Source organism: Poecilia formosa, unplaced genomic scaffold (assembly GCF_000485575.1).
Source record: "Poecilia formosa unplaced genomic scaffold, Poecilia_formosa-5.1.2 Scaffold42, whole genome shotgun sequence".
NCBI lineage: Eukaryota > Metazoa > Chordata > Actinopteri > Cyprinodontiformes > Poeciliidae > Poecilia > Poecilia formosa.
Genome location: NW_006799981.1, coordinates 2,516,088 through 2,533,784, shown reverse-complemented (window position 1 = coordinate 2,533,784; position 17,697 = coordinate 2,516,088). Strand labels below are relative to the sequence as shown.

General features: G+C 40.5%; 2 long non-coding RNA genes across 3 annotated transcripts in view; one reads left to right on the top strand and one right to left on the bottom strand.

The window, feature by feature from the left end:
- LOC103137669 (uncharacterized) overlaps positions 1 to 4,471 on the top strand; it is a 21,105-nt gene extending 16,634 nt beyond the window's left edge. For both annotated transcript variants that reach the window (XR_476177.2, XR_001662016.1), the window contains one exon: positions 3,815 to 4,471. This is a non-coding gene — a long non-coding RNA (uncharacterized LOC103137669). The remainder of the gene's footprint in view (positions 1 to 3,814) is intronic.
- The window catches only part of LOC107836160 (uncharacterized), a 22,779-nt gene extending 5,082 nt beyond the window's left edge, over positions 1 to 17,697 (bottom strand). The window contains exon 1 of the long non-coding RNA XR_001662017.1: positions 17,651 to 17,697. This is a non-coding gene — a long non-coding RNA (uncharacterized LOC107836160). The remainder of the gene's footprint in view (positions 1 to 17,650) is intronic.

Here is a 17,697-nt window from a genome sequence, read left to right as displayed (position 1 = left end):
TCAATAAGTTAATGTTTTTAAGTCTCTGGAAAATTAGCCATTTCAAAAACCTGGAGGAGAAAATATCCGTTTGCTCAAAAACATTATGTGGGAGTAAAATGATTGTGGCCTAGTCAAAGGGTGACCTTAAACCTGGTGTGTGTGGTTTGACCTTAAACAGGCTGTTTATGCTGAAGGATCCTCCGGCTGAATTTAAACAACACGTCACGTTGTGGGCCTAGATCCTTTTAGAGGGATGTTAAAGACTTAGTACCAGTTATCACAAAACTTTCATGAAGATAATTTGCAAAGCTTTGTTTCCCTTAATAAATGAAATAACCAATTAGAATTATATTAACTTTTTTTTTAACCGCAACATAAATTATTTTCACAACTTAAGTAATTTCTGAAGAAAATTGATTGCACCAGGTTTGACTTAGGGATATCAAAGAAAAGAAAGGTGATTAGATGTGCAACACTTTTCACATTTTTTTATTTGAAAAAAAAAAGAAGCAGCAAATAAAGTATAATTTTCCTTCAGTTGTACAATTATGCACTACTTTCGGGGATAATCTATCACAAAATCCACTTAAAATGCATTTACGCTGCATAAAGGGCAAACGTGAAAACCTTCAATGGGTAATAATTAATTTTGCAAGACACAAAATTGTCTCCATCCTATTTGGAATTGCTGCTTTATTTTATGCCAGGCTTTTAATGTATTATTCCTTGGCAGCACACTTCAAAAGGACAAACAGCATCCTGCCATAGAAGCAAATCCTCATCAAAACAATGAAAGAGCCCAGGGAAAATTAGAAGGCATGCACACAATAATGGAGCAGCGAGTAAGGGATGGGTTAACAGTGCACTCAGAGCTTTCATTTCCTCTTCTGTTCCATCTGAGCAAACAAGGCGGGTGACCTAACAGAGCAACGAGGGGCGGGGCGGGCTGGGCTGGGGTGCCGTGACTGGAATATAACCAAACAGAGAGGCAGGAAGGGGAAGGGAAAGGACAAGCCGACCACGTGACGGCGAAAAGCCTGCAGGCTGCTGTGCTGGGAAAGGCAGACAGATAGAAAAAGAGGGAGAGAGAGAGAAAAAGAGAGACATCCCCCCATATTGACGCTGCCGTTTCACCACAACAGTTCTGGGAAATGGCCGTCGTCTGTACTGTAGCTACTGTTTACATGGAACTGATTCAGCTGGCTTATCGCGTTCATCACCCTTCAATCTCTCCCCCACTTTTTGTTGTATGTCTTCTTTTTTTTTTTTTTTTTTGCATGCTATCAGACACAACTTTAAGTTTCATGAATGAAATCAGAATATGCAGATAAATGCAAACAGCGAACGCATCGAGGGGAATGGAAAACACGAAGCCACTTATAGAGAGTCGGGGGAGGAAGAGCGGTGATGTTCAGGGATAGAAACAGGGAGGGGGTGTGGGTTGGAGTCTGGACCAGAAACACTGGAGACATGAGTCATGGCGTGCAGTCTCCCAGGGGGCATGTTGGTGCAGTCTATAAAAGGAAATAGAAAAACAGCGGCTTCCCTCGCCCACCCAGGACTAGGTTATGCCTTATTAAAATCTGATAGCTTATGACAGCAGCTGCTTTGTTTAGCCCAAGCCTGAGTATCACCCCCACCACCTTTTTTTTTCTTCTTTCACTGCAATGGAGAAGTGAATGTAAATGAAAAAAAAAAAAAAAAAAAAATGTAAATGGAAAAAAAAAAAAGAAGTAAGCTGCTTAGAGTCGGAGGAGTCATCCAGGGATGGGAACGTGCAGCCGAAAGCAGGTCAAAAGTATCTGAAAGTGGAAACGCTTCATGGGAGCTTCTGCCTTTATTTTCGTCTCACTAAAGGCATCCCACATCTGTTAAAATAAGTTGATGAGTGACATGAACTAGTTAACTTGGCTCCTTGGTTTCCCCTTGGCTACCCTGCTGTGGAGCTGGCCTAGATTAAACATTGTCGGATATCTGGGACAACCGCCGAAAAAAAGAAGCAAAAGAATAATAATAATAATAAAAAAAAATCTCTGCCGTCTGGTGAAAGTGACCAAACGACAAGCCCTACCTCACATATACATCAAGTCTTAGAATCAACTAAGCCCATTTACACAGGCGCTATTCATGGCCTCAATTTCAAGGTATTTCTCTTCATGGTTTAATACAGAAACAGAGCATGAGCTCATAAATGTGTAAAGAATAAACCATGCTACCCTCTTCCTGTTTGTTTTTCCGGTTCATACTTGGTTGATTATTTGTAGTTTTATGTCTCGGTCCCTCTTCAGTAACACATGACCTTCAAACCAGAATATAAAGCTCAGCTGTAAACAACATAAACTTGTTTTCATCTGAAGAGCTGTTGAATATAAGTGCCGCCACAGCATGATGCAGCCACCACCATGTGTCAGCTGTGTGCGGATGGTGTGTTCAGGGTAATGGTGTTTCGCATATTGGCCACAAAATGTTATTTTGTGGCCAATATATGGAAGGCCATGAATGCCTTCTGTTATATTTTCAACAAAGGTTAGATTTATGGAACATAAAAATAATAGTTGTCCAGCACTTGTTCCACACTCTTCCCCCTTTTAGCTGATGCACTGAACAGGTATCACGGAGAGTTTAAGTTCAAAACCTGGTATATTGTTTTACAATGTAAAACAACAAAATATTTACCAAGTATTTTCTGCATCGTTTCTGCTTACAAACAAATTTTGTATAAGATATAGGAGCTTGTTTTAAGTTAATAATTCCTTAATATTGATTTTTTTTAAGTGCTAGTTCCACAGGAAGGACATTTCACTTAAAACATGGAGAAAATGTCTTATTTAAGTTAAAAAATCTGTATCTAGTACTTTCTAAAATCAATATTAAGGAATTATTAACTTAAAATAAGCTCTGATGTCTTAGTATTTTTTTTGTTTTCTTTAAGCTTTGTTCATTGTTTTATGTTCTTGAACAAACCTCTGAGGCCTTCACAGAACAGTCGGATTTATACTGAGATTTGATCACACGCAGCTGGACTTTTACAGGCAGATGATTTGACTGGATTGTATTTATGGGCCAGACTACAGGATACTGAATACAAATACATCGCACACTTTTCAGAGTTGTTTTTAAATTTTGAAATACTTCATATTTATGCACTACTTTGTGTTGGTCACTCAACTGAAATCCTCAAATAAACGCAGTGAGGTAGGAGGTTGTAACGTGACAACCATGCACACAACACGCACTCATACCTAAAGGCAATCCAGAGGAATTGCCTTTAGGTAATTCCTCTGGAATTACCTAAAGGCAATTAGGTAATTCCAGAATGTGTGCAGAAAAGCACACATGTGCTTTTCTGCACATGTGTGAGAAAAGCCACACATGTGCAGGGAAAACAAGCAAACTCCACGCAGAAAGACCCTGGGCTAGGATTCACACTTTTTGCTGCACTCCTGTACTTTCCCTCTACTTATTTCTTGTCTCATTAGTTGCATGAAGAAAAAAAAGAAAAGATGTCTCCAATAATTTTTTATTTTTTTTTTTAAAACCTTCTTCATCAAGATTTAATTTCCGGTCAGCTGCCAGAACTGTGCCAGTTAAGTAGAAGTAGGTTTAGCATAACAGCCTCATGTGCTAATATCTGCAGAAACGGTTTAATCCAGTTTGCCTGGTTTGGTCTATGTAAACTCATATGACCTGAAGGATTTGTTAAAAGATATGGAGCAACTGAAAGGAAAAGCCCACAGTAAAATGGATGTTCATGATGATAAAAGCAACTGCTACTCTGTTGTTGTTTTTTTTTACATTTACATGGCTTTCCTTTGTGTCTGCCATATAAAAGGTGACTGGCAGAGCTCCATGGCTGCCGGGGAGGGAGAGCCAGCGCCACCACAACACCTGCTCCATCTCCTTTCCCTCCTACCTCTGAGAGCAATCTGCCCACCTGCTTCCATGGTGAAACAGACACACCCTGCCCGCAGTTCCTCCCTCCTAGCCTGCAGCTAAAGTGGAGCTAGTCTGCACAGGAGCACAGATGCAGGCAGAGCTCCAGCATGCCTGGCCACCATATCCTGGGACGGAGGGATCAACGGAGCTGTGGGTCTTTTGTGTAGCTGCCACCACTAAAAAAACACGCCCCGCAAGGTTGTGTTTGCTCTCCTTTTTTCCCCCCCACCTGTCATCAGTGCTTTCTTTCATCTGTAGGGTGCAGACCATTCCTTGAGGCAGCCAAGACATTATCTCAGTGGAGAGAAGGAGGCAAAAACGACAGAGGTGAACCTTTTCGAGGTTGGAGCATGGTGTACAAAAAGAGGGTTCAGCCGAGGAGCTCTGGCTACTCGCTGAAGAACACCCCCGTACTTGTTGTTGTGATTGTTGTTTTAATGATTATATTGTGTATTTATCTGGAGATGATGATGACATTCCCTTGGTGACTGTTATTAAAATGCTCTGTGTTGTGGCTGGTCTGATATTATGAATAAATTAGTAAGATTTAGTGTCTGTGTGTCATTTCATCCTATTTTATTTTACAGTATTAAAAAGGAAAACACCTGTATTCCACACACAAACACACACACACACACACACACATCTATACAGTATTAATGGATATATGCCATGAAGGCTCTTAAGAGGTATTAAAAGGTCTGACATAAAATAAATAGCTGAATGACAAATATTTTTGGTTGTTTTATTATATTATGAGATTATATTTATATAATCCCAAATTATATTTGGTTGTTTTATTATATTATGAGACAAAAATATGAAATGTAGAGGATGTAGAATACATTTTCTGGAAATAGTTCTTTATCACAAGCAAGGCGTTGGGATTTTATCAACAGAGATTTATGGATAATTGTAAAGAAGAAGGAAAAGTGACACATGGTTGATGGTTCTCACATTTTCTTAATTAAAAACAGGATTTCTGCAAGTTTCAAAAACATAAATTTAAGACTTCAAGACCATGAAATTTTAAACCGATATCTTCACAGAAATCTACAAACGTAGTGATAAGTGACAAATTTGAACTTACCCTTGACAGCAAAAATGCTAGCAAGGTATGCAGGCAGCTAGTTAGCAGTAGTCTTGAGTCTCCTTCTTCTTTAATCTTACCGGCAAAGAGCTTTTAATCTGCACTACCACCGCTTTCTGAAGCGGAGTGTGAAACAGAACGGAAACCACAAACTTCTGATTTTACAAAAATCTCAGAATGTTAAAATGTGATTAGGCCAACCACGTGCACAAATTCATGTAGGATACTTTCCTATTATTTTTAGATTATAATTCAAATAGGTACAACAAAGATATCTGAGTCCAACTTAAACTTTTTGTTGACATAAAAGTCCAGCGTGAAAAAATATACAAGATTAAATAGTCCTTTTCTGGACACAATGTAAAACAAAATTAGCATATTGAGGGCTAACTTATCTTTTTTTAAAGTTAATTTAAGACATTTCGGCTTTTTAAGGACACATTCATTTGCATTCTCCCCTCTTTATCCTGACGCACCTGAAGAAACTCCAGCACAACTTTAAAAGTCTTTAAATAGGTAATTAATGCGTGTAATTTAATCTCAGTAGAAATCTAGCAGCTCTGTGAAATCCTTAATGGTTTCTCGAAGAGCATCAGAAGAACACAGCAGATAAGTCAGGGAGAACATATTGGAGAAGTTTAAACCAAGGTTACGTTGCAAAAAAATATCCCGCCCTTCATTATATCACACAGCACTGTTGAAACCTTCGTGTGAAAATGGAAAGAGTGAACTTAACAAGATATTGGCAGCCCACCTAAACTGACAGGCTGGATAAGGAGAGCATTAATCAGATTCAGAGGAACTGCAGATGGGAAAATCTGTTAATGAAACAACGATTAGTCATGCTCTCCACAGATCCAGCCTTTATGGAAGAATGGCAAGAAGAGAGCATGAGAAGTTCTGTACAGAGTTTACAACAAGTCATGTGGAGGACACAAGAGAAGGTGCTCTGGTCAGATAAAACCAAAGTTTAAATTGTTGGCCTTTATGCAAAATGCCATGTGGGCCAGAGAAAACCTTTAAGAGCTCAGATCAAAGCATTTCCATGTGTTACTTTTGCAGATGCTGTCAATCAAAGCTGGAAAATGGGAAAATATTTCAGTCTCTAGACATACTGACCTGCAGATGTAACTGCAGCAAAATATGGTTTTTATGAAGTTTAGATTTATGCAGGCTGTTCCATATTTTCCTTTCACTTCACATTTATGCAAAACCCATGCTAGTCAGTGTAATAGCTATTACAATAAATACCAAAAGAATACTTTGAAATTGGTCGCAAGATGTGTGGGGAAAAAAATAATGTCAGAATATTTTTTACAAGACATCATATTAGCTCTTGAGATTGTTTTCCAGGAGGCTGAGCTGAAGTGTTGCAATCCACAAGCAAATAAAGAACATCGTAGAAGTTCAAAGCTATCATTCCGAAGCATACTTTGCTGTCTAACATTGCTAACTTGTTTTTTATGTGATGCAACAGACAGAAACTAGTACTGAAACAGTGGAGGGGTGTGTTTTTGTTCAGTTTGTGTTTGTTTTTCCTCCGGCAAGATGAGAGAAATGCTGGTTCAGCATGCTGTAAATGGCCCACAGGGGCCCGTTCTTCAGCATAGTCCTCCTCCAGAAACTGATTTCACCGCGGGGCTTTGGCTCACCATTCCAGCAGCCCTCTGGCCCGCATGACAACAGGCGGCCTGTTTTCCCCTGCAACATAGCAACACTGCCCTCAGCGAACTCCTGACTCTTGACAGTCAAAACACACTGCTGGCCAAGTTGACAGCAGCTTTGCATCGGGCATGATGAACACACCTGGGGTGGGAGGCTGTGAGCGTGTCACCCTGGCTGTTAAATCAACATGACGTCACTGGAGGAGATTTGAATAAATAATCATAAGCATGGGCCACACATTTGCCTCGTCGAAGGCTAATTTTCCAGAGAGGAATCTTAAACAAAAGCGCTCTGGGTGCGAGTTCAGGGCCGCTGACGGAGAGCAGCTGAACCAGACGTTTGGGTTTCACATTTCAAAGCTCCAGGGTCAGTTTGAGCCTCATAGGGGCAACAGCAAGGATGAAGCCTGAGACAAACACGTCTGCAGGCCTTATCACGCAAATCTGAAGCCTTTTGAAAGATAGAATCCATTATTTCCCCATTACTGTGTCAGGACTTTGAGTCATTCCTGAAGACATTCAGAGTTGCTGCACCGGAACAGGTCCCAAAGAGACAGAGAAGACGGCAGGACATGTAATTCACCACCGTGTCCTCACATCGCCTTCAAACAGCCTGTTGTTTGTCCTGAAGGACAGTCTTCTTGCGTTTATATGCCCTCATACATATCAATTACTTGCAACTTGGTTTGTGTCATCCTCAAGGTGCCTGAAAATTAGGTTTCAATGTCAGCAGAGAGACACATTCCAGACAAAAATAACCCAGCTTTCACCTCCGGGCTGTTCAGTCTCTCCACCCCCCCCTTCCGCTGTCACGAAGCAGCATCTCAACCTGAATCTCCTCCCATTTAATAGCTCTGAAATCCAGGCTTGCACAAGCAACGCATTCTTCTTGCATCAGCAGATGAACTTCTTTCCATGTAACACCAGAGCTGTCAGCAAACCGTGGCGAATGTTTATGGAGCGAAACAGGAGGGGAAGCGAAGCTGCACTGTGTGCCTCTTTGTTGCTCGAACTCGCAGAGGATTGAATTCCTGAAAACTTGTACAACAACAACAAAAAAGAAAAAAAAAATGGCGTCACCCCTTGCTCTGAGTCAGAGATGCAGTGTGCCCTGGATGAACTTCCTGTTTCAGATATAGGGTTTCTCCAGCCGAGCCGCATGCAGGAAGTGAGTCACACTTATTCACCAGCCGTCTGCAGGCTGCAGACTCTTCAAGCCTCAGAGTGACAGGCCATGGAGGGGACCAAATTAGCTTCTGAAACTTTAATCTCCTAAAACTTAATTATTTAATATCTGAACCACCCACATCAAAGGAATACCTCAGCTCTCTCCTCTCCAGCTGCCTTGATGGAGGCTTTTAATACCGTCTCCTGAAGGATTCACCTATTTTACATGGCTGCCCTGTGGTTTGAATGATGCTCTGCTGAACTCGTGCAAATCAGAGATATACCGCAGCAATAAACTGTAGTGCACTTAAACCTGCGTCTTTTAACAGAACATTGTCCGGCTGCAGAGCGTGATGTCGGCGAACATAAAAAGAGCAGGAGGAAACAATTACTGTGATCTGAAATGACGAGAATTTGAAATGAAAAGGAAATAAAGGCAGGGTTCCCATAAAGTTTCCATTTCAAAGTCACATATTTTTTCCAGGTTTCTCCCAAAACTGTTGACATTAGAGTATAAAACACTTTGATTTACTCATCTTTATGTACAGATCAAAAAACAACACAATTCAGAAGTTGGCTTTGGATTTAGTAGTGTGGTAAAGGACTATTTCACTTCTTTTTTTCTGGTATTTGGACAAACTTACACTGGCACACAAAATCCTGAATGGATATGGGTCTTTCTCGTTTGTTTTTTTAGTAAAAGTTGCATGAATTTATCTGCAGATTCTGTCTGTAACTTAAAACCCCCCAAAAATCCATGAGTTGGTACGGAGACTTATGGAAACTGGCCATTATCTAAAGAAATATCAAGGTAAAAGCTCTTTGTTCTTCAGAAAATGCTTCTTTTAGATTATTATTAAGGAGTAAAATCTGGAAGTAAGCAGTTTCTTTTTTTTCCATTATCCAGAATTGGAAAAATTCTGGCTAATTTTAAAACTGTGTAGAAATACTGTATACATCTAAAAAGAAACTAAAAATGTGAGGACTTACATATCCTACTCAGAGCTGGGTTTTTTTTTGTTTTTTTGTTTTTGTTTTTTTTACTGATACCATTAAAATAGTTTTTCTAGAACTACTTGTTTTGATAAATAGAGACTCTTCTTGAGCTTTTCTGCACCAAAAAGTCCAGGTGGGACTGGCATGAAACATGGGTTGCGTGGGATTGTAAATGTTTGAAATTTCAGTACATTTTCGAATAAAAATGTGGTCAAAGAATTGAAAATGGGTCATTATTATGGCTTTTAAAAGAATAATGACTAAATCTTCTGATGCAATCAATGCATATGGCATCTAGCAGACAGAAAATCAGCCTCCTTCCAATGCCTTCAAGGTACAAAGACCTAAATCCAGAGGAAAATATAAAAGGTGAGCTAAAGAGAAGAACCAGAGCTCTGAACAGTGTGGAAAGAATTATATAGAAACAGCTCAAACCCTGCAAAAGTATCATATGCCTGTATTAGCAATGCAAAAATAAACTTTTCCCCATTTTAAACAACATCCAGAAGTATAATTTATGTTGAAAAAATGTTGGAAGACAGGGAAATAGGCCCCCAAACACATCAACCTTTGGAAACGAGGTTCTAAATGATCCCTAACTGTCTCACACAGCTTCATAACACACATTCCCAGACCTGCGTAACAAATTCACTCAGTGGAAAAGTGGATCAGAGAAATGGAAAGTTAATCCTCCCCCCGAACCTGTCCAGCCTGAGACAAAAGAAAGAGTGGGGGCTGCTGCAACCGCAGACAGGCACAGGGGCTTTTCTGTCTCTGCAGACTCAAATGTAAGAGCTCACATATCCAGCTGCAGAGTCAAACGCACGCAAACCTGGACAACAGACCTACAGATATTCAACAGCGCCTGGTGTGCTCCAACTAATCTTCTGGCCATGTTCGTGTTTACTGAAAAATACTTTAACACATAAGTGACAATGAGGGGCTTTGTAAGGCGAATGTCTTTTAAGGTTATAAATTTGACTTTTTCTTGTCCCCGTACGGTCATCATAGTTTAAGAAAAGCTAAATCACCTAAAGCTTCCAGTTTTAAATTACTTGGCCTTGACAATAGCCGTCAACTAGAGATGTGCTGATCGGGTTTTTTCCTGCCGATTCCGATTCCGATCACCTATGAGGGCCGATTACGGCCGATCACCGGTACTGATAACATAATTATTATTTTTTTAATCATAAGCACCACCGGTTACATTATGTGGAAAAAGGAACTACGTGCTTCAATTTTCCACCGCAACACGCAAACTTCCCCATTCACTCAGTGCGTTATAGTTACACATCGCTTAGGATTTGTTGCTGCGCGTTTGCGCAGAGTGAAGGAAAGAGGAGACCAGCTGCACAGGCGGGCTGCGAAATGAGATGCAGGTGATCGGTTTGTGTGATCGGCAATAAAAGACCGTGATCGGCGATCACCGATCATACATTTTTTCACGGAAATCGGCCGATTATGATCGGTGGCCGATCGATTGGCACATCTCTACCGTCAACATAAAAAAGCATTCTATCAAAGTTGAAACGAGAGAAAAATTTGTTACTATGGTTGCAAAAAAGTATGTCACAGTAACAAAAGATTCTATAATGTATAAATGTTTTTATCAATGTCAGAAAATGTTCAGTAACTCCTCGAAAATGTTTTGTTTACATTAGAAAATGTTCTATCACTGTCACAAAAGGGTCGTTGAGTTTAAGGTTCTATACTGTTGGTTTCAACATTAATTCCATCAACAATAGAAAATATTCTATGGTTAAAGACTCTATTAATGTCAGAAAAGTTTCCATCAATGCAAGAAAAGGTTATATTACTCTCGGAAATTGTTTTTTTTTTTAATGCCAGAAAAGGTTCTAAAAATGCCAAAAGTGCTTCATCAAATGTTTCATTAAAATGTAGAAAAGGCTTTATTAATGTTGAAAATGGTTCTGTTGATATTATAAAGGTTGATAGAGGATGTTCTGTGGTTATATCATCACTGGTAAAAGTTATTTCGATTTGATAAAAGGTTCCGTCACTTTTAGCAAAGGTTTTTATTAACATCAGGAAAGGATCTTTGCTGCATGTCTTCCTTGCTTCTCTCTTTGCCCATTTCCTGTCTGATCTGCTACAAATAACAGCTAATATAGTACCAGAGGAACAAAAAAAGTTCTATCAATGGTAGACATTTAGAAAATGTAATAATTCATAAGGTTGAGTTAGCATGTTTAATGTCAAAGGTTATGGCATCACAAAAAGTATGTTGTGATGGCTTTGTTGACTAAAAAGCATAAAGTAGCATAACTCAATTTGTAAAGTTATAATTGAAACTAACAGGCTTCTGCCACAACATCTTTTGGACAGATGAAGCCAAAATATGGATGCATTCATGGATGCATCCATGGCTTCAGCTATGGATGCACCCATAGCTGAAGCCATGGGTCAATGATCTCCAACACATTAGCTAATGAACAGAAAATGAAAAGAATCACGTTGAATTGGTTTGGCCCAGTCTAACCGATCAAACCCCAGCGAGCTGAAGCAATATTTTATAAAGACGATCTGGCGAATATTCCTCCACAATGACGTGAGAAACTGATACAGTCAGAGAGAAAGCAACTACTTAGAGTTATTGCTGTTAAAGGTGGCTCTACAACCTGATAAATCTACAGAGCGCTCTCTCTCTCTTTTTTATTATTTTCGCCATGATGGTAGTGTATAGGAGCTTTCCGTTTCTGATGACTGTACCTGGCACCATCCACCTGGAACAGATGGCTTTTCAGGCAGACCATATCAAATGTACCCAATGACGCAAAGAACTCATGATCTCATCTAAGCCCACTTCCATTCTTAATTTCCCGATGCTGTGCATATGTTGTGGAGGGGTGAGCGAGCGAGTGAGTGCTGAATTGAGAAGTATGTGTGTACAAATGCAGATGTGTCCGTACGGGTGCAGGATGCAGGATATTCTCCGCTCGCTTGAAAGCCTTTTCAAAGTGGAATGACTCTATCAAGGGAACAATGGATATTCTGAGCCCAGCAACGTGACAAAGGTTCACACTGACACGCTTTCCTAAATTAGGCTGTTCATGCACAGGAGGGAAGTAAGCGCCGCTCCTATTCTTCTCTTCTACTCAGGGGTCATTGTGTAGACAGGAAAGGCCACGGAGACATATGACTTGATATGCTCTCCAAAGTAGGTTAAGGGCACTCCACTTGCAGCTGAGAAAACGCTTTTTCTTACTGTGCATAGGATGAGAAGTGATTCTGTAACGCCGTGGATACATTGACTTGCAAAAGTATTACAAACAACTTGAAGCTTTTCGCATTTCTGCACTTCAGAGCCACAAGCCTGAATGTGTATTATGGAGATTTTATTTGAAAGACTGAATCAAAGTAGTCGACAACTGGGAAGTGATGCATGGTTTTAAAAGTATTTCTTTCGCTGAGTCACTACTTTGTAGAACCAACCAATATAGATACAAGTCTTCTTTGCAAAAATAGCTCAAGCTCAGTGAGATTAAATGGAAAACCTATGTTAGGACTTTGACTGGGCTATTCTGATGTATTAGTAAGTTTTTCCATTGTAACTCTGACTCTATATTTATTGTTGGAGGTTGAACCTCAGTTTTAAAGGGGCAGTATTAAGTAGAACTGACTAATTTTCAGATTAACGTTATAATATGAAAATGTTATAATGTCATAATATTATTCCCTTATCAAAAACAGACCTGGAGTGTTGCTTTGATGCTGCATTTTTGAGAAACCCTTTAATATCAGCCGTTCAGCTGTGCAAAACAGTCTCCCCCACTCGGTTCCTGCAGACTAGCGGCAGCAACAATTAGCAAACTCCTGGTAGAGCTGCGTATCTGCTGAGCTTATTATGAAAACTACTTCTAAGTGCAACACTCCTACGAACAATGTAAACAGCTTCATGGAAACATATTGTTGTGATGACTTCCTGAAGGCAGAGTGTCAGAAAGAGCAGGAGCTTCTTAAAGAGACAGAGGCCCAATTTCAAGACGTTGATTTACAAAGTCAAATTACTTTTAAGTCATGTTTGATATCCCCAGCATTTTTCTAACAACTGAAGGTAAAATAGTTACTTGATTGTGCTATAAAATGGCACTTTGTTCCTGGGAAGTTCATAACACTGGCCTTTTAAGTCTTTCACAGCTTTTCTTCCTGGATTCCCAGTCTGTTACACCCATCTAAGCACCAGCTCTGACCAGTTTCCCTAAACCTATGGAAGGAAGACACACCAAAACCATAACCACAGAGAGCTGAGGGAGATGAGTAGTCTTAGCTTATGCTTTCCATAAAGGCCAATAAGTTCAGCTTTGGGCTCAACTGACCAGAGCATCTTCTTCCCATCCTGGCTTGTGGGAACTGCTTTCTTCTTACCACTTTTCCACAAAAACCAGCCTTGTGCAGTACACAGTTATTAGTTGTCCTGTTAGGAGAACTGAGATGTGGTTTTCTACAGCTCCTCCAGAGTAAACATGGGCTTTCTGTCTGCTTCTGGCCCATTTTGCGTGTATTTTGGTCTTCATGATGCTGTTTTTCCACCAGTGTTTTCTAACAAATCTCAGAGGCCTTTACAGATCAACTTCATTAAGGCTGAGATTAAACTTCACCCAGTTGAACTTCATTTACTAATAGACATTTTTGCGCTGGATTTTATTTATAGGCATCACAGTAAAAGAGACTTAGCACAAGTTGGAGTATTTCAAAAACCATGTATCATTTTTCTCATGACCTAACAGCATACACTAATTTGTTTTGGTCTGCTACACTGAATCCCAGCAATTTTGAAGTGTTATGATCTCCTTTGCAAAGCAGTCTAATTCTGTTTTTATTCTTAAAGATTAGTGTCATGGTTAGGTCATTTTTCATAGAGTCTCTTCAGCCATCAACTGTAAAGCCATCTGCAGGTTTAGTTCTTTCTCAGGGGAATCTTTAATCTAACTTTGACAGCAGTGGGAAGAAGCAGTCCCTCCTCCGCTTCAACCTTTTCACCGTCCCCCCAAACACGAGGGGACCTTCGGCATGTGAAAACCATGACCCTGACTGATGTCATTAGAAGACAACCTAAATTACGTCAAGCCATGTTTAGCAACCGTTCATGTTCTTGCATTTACATAAACAAAAGCTGCCAGTAAAGACTGGAGCAGACATTTTGGGGAGGTAGGAAAAGGCTAGTGAAGGAGCAGAGGCAGGGCCTCCTTGATTACCCCCGCCTTTCCCCCTCGCTGAACTCACACCACAAAAACTAGCTTCCAGGAAACCAGCTGTTGGAGCTGGGAAAAGGGAGGAGGTGATATTCTATATCAGGACTGTGAATCACAGTTCCATGCTCTGTATTTTTCCTATGGTGGTTTGGCTGCCTGGCTGGTTGGCTCAATGAGAGGCTGGTAGTGTCTGTGTGTGCGTGTGTGTGTGTGTGTGAGAGGAGGATCGTGTTGTGGACCGGGCCTGAGTGCTGAGGGACTGACAAGGAGACCAGGACGGAGGGGGTTGTTGGGTTATTACATGGCCTCGGGGGTGCTTATTTAAACCAAAGTCCTGTCTGGAATATTGCACTCAAACACTGTTATTGTACTGCAGCTGCATAAGAAACAAAGGCAGGGAGATAAAAATAAGAAGAAAGAGGAAAGAGAGAGAGAGGGGCGATTGAAGGGGATAGAAAAGCAGAATGAGATGAAGGAAAGAAAAGGTCTGGCTATTATTGTCATAAGTCCTTTGGAGGACTTATGACACATACAGAGTGCAGAAGAAAGAGGAAGTATGCAGGGATAACCCATTTTGAGGCAACAGATGACAAAGAATCTTATGCTATGAAGAGTTATAACACATTTTAAACCCCTTTATCTAAGTATGCACTTTACTGCATGACAGAAAGAGAAAAAAAAATTATTCTGATGTAGCACAAAGAGAAAATATGGATTTGTTTAACGGAAGGAAACAAATCGGTTTCAGAAATATGTGTTTGGAGCAAGTCATGCACAGCCGGGCAAGAAGCAAGAAGAAAACTCAAAGAAACTACGTGGAATCTCGGTGCGGTTGGGCAGCACTGTTTGCTTGTGTTGAGACAGCTCCTAGGAAAGGAATGTGTGGCCTACATTCCCACTTTAGCCCCCACCTCCTCCTCCTCCTGTCCTCTCAAACACCAACACTCACTGTCAGCAGGACCAAGTTTAGGAGGCTGCACACCAAAAATAATAAAGGAAGGATACGGTGGAAGCACGCACTTTTGATTTACCGCTCACTTCCAGCTGGAGACACTGGCTGTGCATGGTTGTAACGCTGACTTATCTCCACAGATTTAAAATCTCCCGTTCTGACTCAGGGGACGGAGAGAGGTTTGGTCTGCTGCAAGGACGGGGGAAAGTGGTGGAATGGGGAGGCTTAAAGGGATAGTTCTGTAAATTTGAAGTGAGGTTCTGTTTTATTCTTAAACCTAATATATTACTTGCAGTAGATGACTCTTTTGGTGTTTTCATTTAGTGTGAATCCAAGATAGGTTGAAGCTACTGGCTTGTCTCAGAAGGCAATAGCACTTCCACCTTCTTAAGACAACTCCAGTCTCAAAAACATTGGAAGGAATTCAATGATTATTTTAGCTGCTGTCACACTTTTCTTTTCTAGCATGTGCCTTCACTTATGAAAGAAAATGTATCAACTACAAAGCATTTTAGGTGTTTTCATAGCTTTGGCATTTTTGTCTTGCTTTAGATATGCAGCTATTTTGAAGTGTATGTGCAGCTTTACTCTGTAGTTTTATTATTTTTCCAATGTTCAAGGATCAACTGGGACTTTGATTCCCCTCAAGTCGTCAAATCTTGATTGTCTTAGTTACATTAATCAAAAACTGGGTGGGGCTAATTAAATGTGAGGATCTTCATCAGTGTAGGCAGAGAGTCTGCATAATGTAGCATGAGATTAGTAATGTCACATGCATATTAGCTAATTTTGTGGGGGGGAGGGGGGGATGGTCATATATCAAACTATTAAATGTTTCAAACACATTTTTGGATGTGTTTGACATAAGTATATCATCTATGGTACACTGCCTCCAACCTCCATTTCCTGCATGATTAATCAAGCATTTCTGTTTAAACAACCAACTAAGGCAAATGGGATGATGGGTTAAAAGTTCTGACATCAACGTTTGCATAAAGTGTAATTATGTTGATTTGTTGATTGAAGTTGTTTCAAGATGGTAAAAATCCACTTTGGTCTCAAACTCTTTTATATAAGCTGTTAGGTTTGGATTTCAGGACCAATTAATCTGGATTACCTTGGTTGTAAAAAACAAAAATGTTACAACAGCTAAAGTGAACTCTTAGCTGTTGTAATCTCTTAGCTTTTGAATAGTTATTTTTTTGAGGTTTTACATATTTGGTTATTAGTCAGTGTTTCACGTGGGAAGAATAGAGATGCTGCACAAATAACCACATAAAGAAGCTGTGACCCCATGTTAAACGTTAATATTATTTTTCACTGTGGTAAAGGCCTGATTTGGTATTTGCCCCTCCAACACCTGCCCTTAACTTCAGCCTCCAGGACCGACTAATCTGGATTCGTATGAAATAAAGTTGCCAAGAGCTTTAGCTCCTACAAGTAAGATATTAACTCCTTGGAACCTTCTAACGTAACCTCACGACAAAAATACTGACCTATCCCTTTAAGGGATAAGATGAGTGGGAGGAGTGGGTCAGCGCTGCATTCAGATGAAATTAAATGGAGGCTAAAGTGCTGACTCATTGTGTTCAATCCGTTTATTACCTGCTCTGTCACCCAAGCTTTATGGGATGGGCTGCCAGAGGAAGGCTGGGGGGAATGCAGGCAGGCAGGCAAGCAGGCAGGTAAGCAGCCCTCATTTACAGGAACACTTCTGGAGGCAATAACACTGCAGTTACCAAGCCAGCATGCTAGACAGCAAGCTCCATGGCTCACCTGCGCTCTGCTAAAGTACCCTTGAGGAAACCCCACCTCCACCCTAACAAAGCACACACACACACACACACACACACGAACACCCTCAACCCATCTCATTTTTCTGGCTTAACAGGAGGAAGCCTGTTTTTGCTGCTAATGAGACATCAAGGGAAGCTGGGGAATCTGAGCCCTAAGCCTGCTAGACCAGTGTGTTTGTCTGTGTGAAGAGACGGCGAGCACCGTCTTGTGTTGGAGGAGCCAGTGCATGTGTGTTGTATAAGAGCAGAAAAAAAATACTTAATTTCAACCAGATCAGTGACGGCAGCCAAACCTGGATTCATCTCCACCCTCAGTCACATTCCCACACAGTTGGATGTGTAAGATATTAATCATCCACATCACAGCTGACACTCACTGAGGTGTTAACGCTGGTTGCAGTGTGAAAACAAAGGTGGAGCGTCTCTGTCCTGAAACATGCAGTCAGTAACCGTTCTTCCTGGATTATAGACATTTTAGATGATTTTTGTTTTTTAACATTGGTCCAGAACAGTAGATTTAAAGGTGACATGTCATGCTTCCCTGAACAGGTTAGAGTAGGTCTATGTTCATTACATTTTTTGCACAAAGTCATTCTTAGATAGTGAGATTTTAGTCTGGTCTGTGCTGCCTATTTTCATCTCCTTTCAGAATGAACTGTTTTAATATCTTCTTGTCACTTTAAATCCAAATAAGCTCCTGTTGGCCACGCCCCCTAACTCAGTGTTTACACTCACACGTGAAAATGGCTGCAAACACATGCACAATTATACAACCATACATCTTTGAAATGCAGAAGCGGAACCAGTAAAAGTGCAACAAGTGGTTTCTAAATGGAAAGTCATCAACAAAACACTTGTCTTTTCCAGCAGCCATTGTACAGCACATACAGCAGTTAAACCA